This window comes from Phocoena sinus, chromosome 5 (assembly GCF_008692025.1).
Source record: "Phocoena sinus isolate mPhoSin1 chromosome 5, mPhoSin1.pri, whole genome shotgun sequence".
Classification (NCBI taxonomy): domain Eukaryota; kingdom Metazoa; phylum Chordata; class Mammalia; order Artiodactyla; family Phocoenidae; genus Phocoena; species Phocoena sinus.
Window position 1 is genome coordinate 126,991,884 of NC_045767.1, and position 12,469 is coordinate 127,004,352.

Below are 12,469 nucleotides of genomic sequence, written 5' to 3' on the forward strand. Positions count from 1 at the left end.
ATTTAGTAAAAATAGATGGTGCTTCACTTCTATTACTGAAGCAACCCTGAGTATCATTTCTAAAATGTTCTTTAAGCAAGTCTTGGAAAGCAATATACACATGATGTTATATCATAAGAGATAATCACTAACATTAAATTTTATATCACTCCTCTGAATGGCTGTTATAGTCAGCAGGTGACTTGGTTCAATTCTTAAACAGATCTAGACTATAGAACCAACTGCCTTATGACTGTGATAGCTATTTAGGGTGGTTACTCATTCATTGATACTTGGTATGAGTCCCACTACTGTTAGGCAGCAGGTGTTGGTCCTGTAATCTCTGCCCAAGAGTCAACATTCTTATTTTGTTTTATCACAGCCAGTAGGTTCCATAGTTGGGTAAACTTTGTAATACTCATGACGCTAATTGGAAGGTTTCAGAGCATTTCTGAACATATTTTTTCAATAAGAATAGCTAACATCTCATGAGGACATACTATATGCCATAGAGCTAGGCATTTTATAAGCAAAATCTGATTTTATCCTTATAGCAACCTATAAATATTACTGTTATCTCTGTTTATAGAAGAGAAATTGAGACACAATCACGTGACTATTAAGTAGTTGAGCAGAATTTCAAAGTCAGGTTTGACTCCAGTGTATATATCCTTTTAACCACTGTGCTGACATCAGGCAGTGAACAAATATCAATGTGGTTGTTTTTATGACATTGGAACTGCATATGACATGAAGCTTCTTGTTGGACGTTGGATCTTAGTGAGAGAATTGGTTGAATGGATGGGGGAAAAATGTGAATTCCTAGTTATTATTTCAGTGGACCAGGTCTGATGATTATAAACAAGCTAACAAGCTAAACCTGCCAACACATGTTGGGAACACATATCCTAATCACATCAATATGAAATATGAAAATTCTATCACACTCACAACAATTGTTTCAAATAATGGAACTCCAAAAACCTCACCAAGGGTATGTAATAACCGATGAAATTAATTTCTACTGCCCGGGCACAAGTATAACAAATATGGTTCAGAGTTTTGCCTTTAAATTCACAATATTAGTATGAAGAAGTTGGATGGACCTCTAAAAAAGAACATGCTTCAAAAAAGAAAAAGGGCAAAACAACTCAGATAGCTGAAAAGATTATCTGGTAATGGGCAATTTCAAATGAAATGGTTTTGACATAAAGGTCAATTGAAAAGAAATTTAGGAAGCTGGTTATAAAATTAAAAACATTATAAACATGAATTAAATATTTTCCAACACCAGACGTATAAGTATAAATCCATACACTATCTGATTTATTACAAAATCTTACAGTATGATGCCAATAAAACCGTGCTATATCAAAAGGGACAAACCCTAGTACTTTCCCATATGCCATGTGTTACAGGCAGTTTCGTGCACCTGCTGTGGGTGTGTTTTCAGTACTAAAATATTCATGTACTGAAAAGCCATTACAGATACAAATTATCTAGAATTTAAAGCCTTTTGCATATATATCTCTGGTATGAATCAGGATAACTTAAGCCAAAACAAAAATGCTAAACAAAAGGCAAAAATCTTTTGAAAGAATTGGAGAAGCAGTTCTATTAGCATCATATAGAAATTTATGACTTTATGTGTGCAAATATCAGACATTAATAGATGATGAGAAGTTTTGATGATACTCAGTTATTCCCTTTATCCTCATGGGAAACACAAATGCGTGGATTTAAAGTTTATAACAACAAAACCCGTGCTCTACGTGTAGAAAAGTAACATCTCTTTATACATAGAAAAATAATATCTTATATCAATACTTTATTAAATGAAACACTATTATATACATTAAAAATAGAAATGCATGTGGAAATAGTAAAATGCTGAGAAAATGCCTGAGAACTGCCAGCAATGAATAGTACTACTCCACAATAAATTCTATTACCATTTTTGACATGACCTGGATAAGAAACTCAACCTGTCAAATGTTCATTTCAGTCATAAGAAGGCAGAATAAAATTGCTTACTTCTTTACTGGAGATGTTAAAGAGGACGTCTTACTATTTTTCAAATATGTTATGAATATTGCTATTTTTAATGGAATTTGGAATCAATTTTATAAATATAAATAGTAAAAACTTACTATTATTTTTATTTACTATTATTCCTCTAGATTCATATTTAAAGAATCTTATTGAAATTGAGAAGGAAAAGACCCAATACAGCCTTTTCAGCTTGGAAAAATTATTTGAAATGTTAAACCCCCAAAGAATAAAATTATTGTCATTTTTTCTCGCAGTCTCTTGCTCTTTGGGGACTGTTTCTCTTTTAATTTATTGCTCTGTGTTCTAAAAAGTGGAGAAAGATTACAAAACACATTTTAAAAGTGTATTAAATATAACTTATGGTAAATTAGTAATACCTCTTGAAAAACCGTGCTATGAGCTCTCCCATGGTGCTTCCTTTGGGGGAAGATAACCCAATTGTGTTGATTTAAAGGTTCTGTCTGGTTCTTTTAAACATTCCTTTGATGTTGTATTGCTCTGCTTGTAATAGACTGTTATTGCCCTATATTGAGTTTGCAGAGTGAAGGTAAATCTTTTGTGATGTGATTGTGCCGCCACAAATTCAATATTGTTCATAGGGCCTTTATAACTCTCAGCCACATTGCAGCGGAATAGCACACATTTTCATTTTTACCTTTTTAGATTTTTATTCTTTGTTCTGAGACTGAAAGTATGTATGCTTACCTACACTCTACAGTGCTTGTTCTGTGAAGCGGTAACTGTAAGCAAAGAGAACATTGTCAGGTGGTTTTTTTCTTTTTCTGAAATTGTTGATTTTATTGTTGATCTTTTTCATTATGTTCCATTAGGTACTCTGCTATCTTATTGAAAAAGCACCACTATTGGGAAAAGCCCAATTCAAATATCTATCCAAGTTTCTGGTCTGAAATGTTTTCTGAGTACATAACGACACTATGAAAAGAGATTCTCCTGAGGAGTTCTCTCCTCCTTGAAATTCAGATAAATGAGATTTCCCCTGGTGGCAGATCACACATAGAAGACTTATGTGATCAGAAGTATTAACATAGTTAATTCAGTATTAACATTGGCCTGTTTGATTGAAAGTAGAAACTTTATGTAATGGCTTACGATATTATTTGCGTCTTTTGTTAAATTTCTTACAAAACGTAGATCTATTTTTCACTGGTATAGCATTCAACTCAGTTTAAAACTGCTTGTGAAGCAAGACAGCACTAAGGCTACTTTTTAGGCATTTTTTTTTTTACTTCTTGACCTATGCCCTGTTATTACTATCCTTTTTTTTGTTATGTATGATGGTATGATCACACAGTTTGGGGGAAATAATTAGTTAATAAGCAATGTTTGAAAATAAAGAATGTCCACACATGGAAGGAAATATTTTATACATTACAGTAGACTGGATTTTAAATATCTATATTCATTGGGTATATTAGCAGGGTATACCTCTGCTAATGTAATTAATAATTATTATTCCAGAAAGTCAACATTTCCTCTACTACAAACAATTTTCATTATTTTCTCCCTGGTTAGTGAAAATAAATTAAATCATCAGTCTTCAATTCTCAGAGACTGATAAATATTAGTTACACTGGTAAATGTCTGTAGAATCTGCATTTCTAATTATCTTCTTTCTGTTTTCCCTTTCTTGTCACTTCTCCACATCACTCTAGGCCCCTTGCAAATGAAAGTCTAAAGAGCTCTACAATGATTTATGAAGAAACTCAAAGACACACAATTTATAGGAAGAAAATTTCTGAGGTAATGCTTAATATGCATAATTTTAAAAGATGAACGTATATTATTCAATGAAGTTCATAATTGAAACCAGAATTCCTTGGATGGGGTTGTAGAGGGCATCTGACCCAGAAGTTGCAAATCGATGGCCCTGGGGCCATATATGGGCTATAGATGCGTTTTATTTGATTTGAACAGGCTTTAGTTGTTTTAGTTTTTGTTTTAATTAGGTGTTAACAATTTAAAATTGGAGTTTTACTTTAGAATATGAGTTTTCACTTTGGTTGAACAATGGAAGCTTTGATAACACGGGGCTTTGATAACGTTGGTTTTCACCAGTGACATTCCTTAGGTGGCTTGTGCGTTCACTTTCTGGCCACAGTCTCCACATGGGCTGCTTCATTTCCATCACTGCTGGCCCCTGTGGGCATCTGTTGTAGTATCTGTTGCTACTTTAATGCTAGCAAGTTCTTCAGCCTCTTCACTTTGCTCACTCTGGCTTCTTGTTCTGGCATGCCTCTCACTCCAATTCCATCTGTCAGAATCCTTACACCTCAAAAAGCATTGCCTCCCCATGGCTTTCTCCAGTTCCTCATTATTACTTCATAGGAATCTCTCCTGCTCTACTTCTTTTGCCTCTTGTTAGTTGCACACAATCTGCCTTGAGTTATATTGATTGTATTTTCATTTCGCTTCCCAATAATTGTGAACACTTGAAAGGCAGGGGCTATCTTTGCATCCGACAGAGCGACTTCCAGTACATGCCTTGCACCTAGTATATTCTCTCAATAGATATATAGTAATGTAGATACAGGTATATGGTAATTTAATTTATGGTTTTCATCTGTTAGATCATTGAAATTAGTATTTAGGAAGTATTTAGGGGATTTAAATTCCCTATCCAAGTGGTCAAGGAAATAAAAATGGGAGGATCAAAGAGGAAAATTCCCTAAATGGATAACTGAGAGTGGATTATAACTATTATGCATCTCAGTAGTTATACAATGAGTTGTTAAATCACAGCTTAAACGTCTTTGGACATTACCACTGGAACAGAGTTCGCCTCAATCCTACCTCCTACCTACATATTATCTGTTAGCAATTTAGCATCATTTCCCCCCTGCTGTGTCCTCCTTTGTATGGGATAGCAGGACACTTAAGAACTACATTCTCAGCCATGTTCTGAGTTAGAGTCTGCTAGGATATGCATTTGTATCAGATCTGCAGGGTGAAGAGAAGTTGGTGCCATGTTTTCCTTCCTCTGGCAGCAGCAGGAAGGCGTGTGGACTTCTGAGATATGAGATTTTGCAGTAGCCTCTGAGCCATTTTTCTAAGAATTACCTGGTTCCTGATAGAAGTATCTAGAGCAGTTTCTGCTTTCCTAGCTCTTTTCTTGATGGGACTCTTGCTGACACACTTTGATAAGGAAATAGGCAGCAAGGTACCATTTAGTAAATTTATTTCTGACTTTGACATGGTCAAATATTTAAAATCAGAGTTTTACCAACTAGAAAATGATGTGAATGAATATCTCCAGAATAGAAGGAGTATATCTTCCCCATAAAAGGAAAAATAAATTGGCATTTTTCCCCCTCGGAGAAAGGCAAAGATATCACAGGTTTTCTTTGGATCACTTATAAGAAGAGTATATATTTTTTATACAAGACTATTTGCAAGAGAAGTAATGTATTGAAAAAACAACCGAGGCTATGTTTAACTGACAAAAATACTCATGATAAAAATGTTTTAAAGGTACAATGGAAAAGAATAAATATTCCCACCCTTCACCTAAATGCAGTGGTTGACAGAGTGTTCTGTATATCATGGATATTTACTGATTTACATATGAAGAGAAAAGGAAAAGTGCCTTGCTTCTTTTCGGTGAAATCTGGTGTGTGTGAACAATATTACTCATGTGAAATAATTTAAAAGATGTTTATTATTTGGCTTTTGGAAGCATAATCAATGTACTGAGCACTCTTGACAAATATAGAATTGGCATTGGTTCCGACTCAGTAGATAAGGAAAATAGCATATTACGATTTACTTTTGCTTTAGGTTAGCTAGAATTTCAGTAAAATTGCTACCACAAACTTATTTTAATTAGCCTGAAACACGATAAGTGAATTTGCCATGGCTGAGTCAGAGCCATGTAGTGTGGAAGGCTAGTCTATTGAGGTTTGCTATTGTGAGTTAGAGGATTAGTAATATTCCCGTGAGCCCACCCCTCAAAATCACCCCCAGTCTACAAGACAGAGCTGTCTTGATTGGAATTCAAAGAAATTTTTCTTTGAAAAGATGGTTAGTTACAGCTGATTGCATGCTGTTTCTCTGCTGTGTTTCTAATTGTGCTGGGTTCTTGTTGCCTGCTAGATTTCTTGCATCAGGCACTTGGACTCTCTTCTCACAAGTGAAAGGATGCAGGTTGATGTTTTGCAGGTTAAAGGTTTTCTGTGAGATGTTGCTTTGTCCTGGTGAACACGATCTGCTGTCCATTTCACCTTGCTTTTTACACAACAATTTTTTCAAGGTAAACTAAAAAAGTTGAGAAAACAGTCTCTTATATAGGGTAGTAAAGATGAGAGTTGTATTATTACTGATAATATGTAATAACTGTATTTGGATTTTTGGTGAAAGTCATTGGTAATTTGAGGTACTTCATGTATATTTGTGACAATTGGGCTCATTTTTGGAACAAATTGGCACTAGACATAAAGTCTCTTTCTTCTTGATCTCTATGACAACATGTTAGAAAACAAGCACATAGAACTAAAAGCAGCAGAACAAAATCTTGATTTACCTCAATGCAACTAATAAGAAAGCTGGAAAATGCAATTAACTAAAAAACCTCATAAAACTTAAGTGATTGCAACTGGTTTCTTCAATTTTCAGAGAACCACAAAGTATTATTTCATAATAGGATTTTACATTAAGAGAAATATGCAGGCTGTCTCTAGCGATCATTCTTGATTCACTGTCTTGTAGCTTTTGCACCTATGCAGCTGTGATTATTTAAAACTCCAAAGAACGGAAGTCCTAAAATTCTGATTCTAATTTGTTAAAAAAAAAAAACCCTCTTCTGGGCTTCCCTGGTGGCGCAGTGGTTGAGAGTCCGCCTGCCGATGTAGGGGACACGGGTTCGTGCCCCAGTCCGGGAAGATCCCACATGCCGCGGAGCGGCTGGGCCCGTGAGCCATGGCTGCTGAGCCTGCGCGTCCGGAGCCTGTGCTCCGCAGCGGGAGAGGCCACAACAGTGAGAGGCCCGCGTACGGCAAAAAAAAAAAAACAAAAACCCTCTTCTTACCAAAACAAGAATATTTATTGATATATATTTTAATATATGAAAAGTATGTATAATCCAGGTTACAGACATGTATATACTAAAACAATTATTTTGTCAAAATGAAAGAAGAAACTTTGTTTTTGACAATCTAATATATTTTAAAGACATAGAAAATAGTATTTATTAGTGGCAAATCCCAAACAATATAAAAGTGTATGAAACACAATCCTTTCTTTTAACCCCTTACTAGGACTATAAATAATGTCAATAATTTGACATATATTCTCCCAGTTTCCTCCCATATATTTGCAAACATACATGTAATATTTGTAGATTTCTAAAAATCCTGAATGGAATAATACTAATCACACTATTCTAAAACCTGCTTTTTTTTTGCTCAACAGTATATCGTGGACATCTTTCTATGTAAATATATAGGGACTATAAATAATTTTATAAATAAAATAATCAAGAAATAATATAGTTATGGAAAGTAATTACCTGAAAAGATATTTTATATGTCAAAACCTTGATTAACTTTACATTATTTCAATATGTTGGTAAATTAAATGCTTTATTAGTAAATTATTGAAAAAGTTTCCTTGAAAGTGTATCTATGATAATGCAAGTTGTTTTAAAACTTTTCTTATTTTTGCTTACTTTAAAAGATGTATCAGTTCAGTACTTAAATTATTTATAGAGATATTCTGCACTTCAACAAATGTGTTTAATATAATCTCTAATTCTATTTAATCATAATTTTATGATTATCTATTAAAAAATCTTTCATAAGTTCGAATAACCTGAAAGTCATAAATCAAAAGTCCATTCATCTTCATGCCTTAATGAAAAACAGGGAGTGCACTATTAGTTATATGTAGGAGAAAAGGAAACAAGATTATAGGAATAAACTCACTAGGAGAGTTGCATAAGAATAGGAAGAACATTTTAAGAAGTGTAGGACCATCTGGATGTTTGGTAATTATATGATTTATGACTTTTTTATTTTCTGACTTAGTGTTTTTATGTGAAATAAGATAGAAGTAAGGGCAGACCACCTTTAAGATTATTATGGCATATGGATTATGTTAGAATTGAAGCACTCCTATATTTTTGAGATGCCTAACTAAATATTTAATTTCTCAGGTGAGAGAAGCGGTGAGGAATCAGCAGTGTGACCAGGATCACATTGCTAAGTTCAATGATCACTGCTTACTCCTGATTTTGCTTGACCTTTCAGCATGACTAGAAAGAGCTGTTTTCTTTTAATTTATACATTACTCACTTAAAAAATTAAAAAAAAATTTTTTCCAGCTTTATTAAGATGCAGTGGACATATAACATTGGGTAAGTCTAAGGTGTACAACATGTTAATTTGATACACTTATATATTGCAAAATGATTATCACCATAACATTAGCTAACACCTGCATCACGTCACATAATTACCATTTCTTTTTTGTGGTGAGAATGTTTAAGATCTACTCTCCTAGCAACTTTCAAGTATATAATTCAGTATTATTAACTCTGATCACTGTGCTGTACATTAGATCCTCAGAACTTAACTCATCTTATAACTGGAAGCTTGTACTCCTTGGTCAATATCTCCAGTCGCTCCCACCCTCTTGCCCCTGGCTGGTAACCACCAGGCTAGTTTCTTTTTTTTTCTTTTTTTTTGCGGTTCGCAGGCCTCTCACCATTGTGGCCTCTCCCGTTGCGGAGCACAGGAGCAACTTAACTGGCCAGGGAAGCCCCAGGCTAGTTTCTTGAAACAGGTCTTTTCTATTAAGAGATTTGCAAATACGAAAAACAATGCTACTCTTCTCACTATTTTTTTCTGTTTTGGAAAATATAACTCGTTTTATTAAACTATTTATGTTAGCATATCGGAGTTTATTCTTACTTTAAATGATTGAAAAAATAAATATTTTAAATATTTCTGTTTTAATTTCTAATATTATAAATATGGATAGATATAACCCACACAAACAAAGCTCTTTGGAATCATCAATACTTTTTAAGAATATAAAGAGGTCCTGAGAACAAAAACATTGACAAATGCTGGACTAAATTAGAGGAGAAAATAGATGAAAATAAGATAGTAGGATAAAACAATAATTTTAGCATTAAACCTGACGGGAAACCCAAGAATAATAAAGATCAGAACACTTTCATTTCCAAGGCAAAATTTCTAAGATGCCAGTCATATTTGTAATTACATATTTTGATTTAATATATAAATTAAACTGTTAAAAAAGCAAACTTCAAAAAAATGTAAATTAAATACGGAAAACTGATCAAAATAGTATACTTTCCTTTAAATAGTGCTCCACTCCACCCATGTTTAAAAAAACTTCCTGAGGGCTTCCCTGGTGGCACAGTGGTTGAGAGTCCGCCTGCCGATGCAGGGGACACAGGTTCGTTCCCCGGTCCGGGAATATCCCACATGCCGCGGAGCGGCTGGGCCCGTGAGCCATGGCCGCTGAGCCTGCGCGTCCGGAGCCTGTGCTCCGCAATGGGAGAGGCCACAACAGTGAGAGGCCCCTGTACCGCAAAAAACACAAACAGACAAACAAAAAAAACTTCCTGAGGCAGTCGTAGAAAATCTACACTTAGGTCCTTAAACTTAATTGTAATTAAATCCTGAAAAAATAAACACACACAAAAAATCAAAGCATAATAACTCAGAAAAATAAAAACCAAGCCAAAAAAAATAAAAGATCAGAAATGGATGCATTCTTTATAAAGATCTTATGATGAAAATAAATCCCCAAGTATAACTCAAGTTAACTATGTCTCTCAGTGAAAACAAATGAAGAGAAACCAGGCAAATGGTTAGTTTCATTAGGCAAAACAAAACACCAGATCTTAGAGAAGCTGAATTAATGCATTGCAAATTAATGCCGTATATAGTAAATTCTATTGTGTAAGACCCTGGGCTATGAACTTCTAGGAAGCCTTAGATGACTTGTAAAGAACATTGTGGTCAAGACGTTTGTAGTTTAAGATAAAAAACAAATCCAAAGTCATTTAGATGATAAAGTGAAGCATAATTTTCTGAAAAAATGATAAAATATGTAATAGGCTATAAAATAATGAAGAAAGTTTTTTAATTCTTCAGAAATTTTGAATTACATTAATAGCTATATATATTTCAAATTTAGCCGGACATAACCCTTGGCAACAACATTCATTCACATAACTCAATTCGCATCTACTCATTCATTCATTTATTTAGTCAATTAATCAATTAGTTATACAAAAAGTATTAACTATCTACAATGTGCCAGGTACCTTGTAGATGCTAAGAATAAAGAAAAGAGCAGAACAGACTTAATTGGCCCTCATGGAACTAAAGGTAAAGAGAAGATAATAGTCAAATAACATGGTTAAACATATATGTTCAAAACTCACTGAGCTCTGAATGCGCAGCAGAGATGCTATGAAGTACAGGACAGGAGGATGCGATCAAGTTGGGTTTCTGAGAAGGCTTCCCTAAGAATGTGCTATTTGAGCAGGCCTTTGAGGGTGTGTGGAAGAATGGGTAAAGGAGAAGGTCATGATGATGAAGAAGATGAGAAACTGAGAGGCCTAGGTATTGAATTTACCTGCTGTGTTGGAAAGAATTAGAGTGGGAAAGACCACTGTCCAATATCAAAGTTCAGTGAACGAGGAGTGCTCAGCGGACGGGCCCGCTAAATGGTGTGGGTCTGAAAGCTGCTGTTCTGGTTTGTTTGCTTGCTCTGATAAGTTCATGGTTTTATTTTGTTCTTAAAAAGAAGGTAGAGGGGGCTTCCCTGGTGGCGCAGTGGTTGAGAGTCCGCCTGCCGATGCCGGGGACGCGGGTTCGTGTCCCGGTCTGGGAAGATCCCACATGCTGTGGAGCGGCTGGGCCCGTGAGCCATGGCTGCTGAGCCTGCACGTCCAGAGCCTGTGCTCCGCAACGGGAGAGGCCACAACAGTGAGAGGCCCGCATAACGCAAAAAAGAAAGAAAGAAAGAAAGAAAGATGAGGAGGAATGGTCCAAAAGTTTTATCAGAGGAGTAAGGGATACCAGTCCTAATTCTGAGGCGTGAGGGGTGTGAAAGATTAAGAAGCCACAGCTAGCATTGTGGTGGCCATGAGAATGTGCCTTGCAGACCTCCAACTACAGGGAGATTAACTAACCAAGGGCCCCAGCAGCCGGTTCTGGCACCAGGACCGTGCTGCCCACAGGCTGCCCCAAGCACTGACCAAGTACGGCAGGGGTGATGCTAAGGCAAAAGGCAGCTCTAGGGAGACACAGGACTGCTCATGGGCCCCCGATGGCCTTGCAGACCCGTCCTCAGACTGCAGGACTGTCTAGTCTGCTTCCTTCTCTCTCTCCTTCGTGCCCTGTCATACCTGCACCACAGTCTCAGCTCTCCCAGCCTGTGCTGGCTACTTCTCCATTTTCTCTCAACCGGGCATTACCCTTGAGAAAATCTTTGTGCCTTTAATCCCATTTTAGAGCTGCTTTTCAGAAGACAGATTAACACAGGAATAGACTCCTGGAGGAAATGCTTCAGTTCAAGTAAAGAACCACAGAAACGGCACAGAGGTTAAGGCTAAAGGGGTTTGCTGATTATGGCTTAACAGTTCTCAATGGCAAAGAGGGAAGGGTTGAGGAAAACATACTTTCCAAAAATTGCACCCTTTGAATCATTTTTGAAAGGTCATTTGTTTACATACTGACAATCTTTAAGCTATAAAGAAAAGAAGTTATTAAAAAAGATATCGTGAAACATGCATGAAAGGTATAAAAACTGTGTGGCTTTTTATATTCTTCATTGCTGACAAGCAGGGAAGGTCCTTCCATTCTCCACCAGGCATCGCTCCTAAATTCATTCTTTAGGTGTAGCAAGATAAATCCCACCCCCGACGCCCACCCATGCTGTTGTTTGGGGGTTTGCTATCAAATCTCAAATGCATTAACGTGTGGGCTCAGGACCAGGATGAGGCAACCCTGGAGGGCAAGGCTTAGAGAGGGAGGTCGCACAGTGCCTGAGCCTGCAGGGCCCTAGAGTGAGTGCCTCTTCGTTTGCCTCAAGTCCTGGCCCTGTGCAGGCTGTCCAAGGACTCAGAGAGGGGCACAAACTTTATTTGTAAGAACTTTCAGCCCAAAGAATTAAGCCAATCCAAAGCTTTCCCTCGTCTCTTCAGGCCCCAGAAGATGGACACTCAGGGTCTTTCACTGATGGGTAGAGTGAGGCAAACAGTGCTCAGAGCTATTTATTTGCTCTTCTCTTTGGCCGTCAGTAATTTCACATAAATAAATTTCAGTGAATTGCAAAAAGAAGGCTCAGGGGTATTTTTCCCAGCAGAGTAGCGAACTTGGAAATAATTCCTTATGTAGGAGCCTCAGTACTTTTGTTTTTCCCTAATAATTAGGAAAGCCAC

General features: G+C 36.4%; 1 long non-coding RNA gene across 1 annotated transcript in view; it reads left to right on the forward strand.

The window, feature by feature from the left end:
• Positions 1-3,704: 3,704 nt before the first annotated feature.
• LOC116754292 overlaps positions 3,705-12,469 on the forward strand; it is a 30,645-nt gene continuing 21,880 nt past the window's right edge. The window contains exon 1 of the long non-coding RNA XR_004350034.1: positions 3,705-3,792. This is a non-coding gene — a long non-coding RNA (uncharacterized LOC116754292). The remainder of the gene's footprint in view (positions 3,793-12,469) is intronic.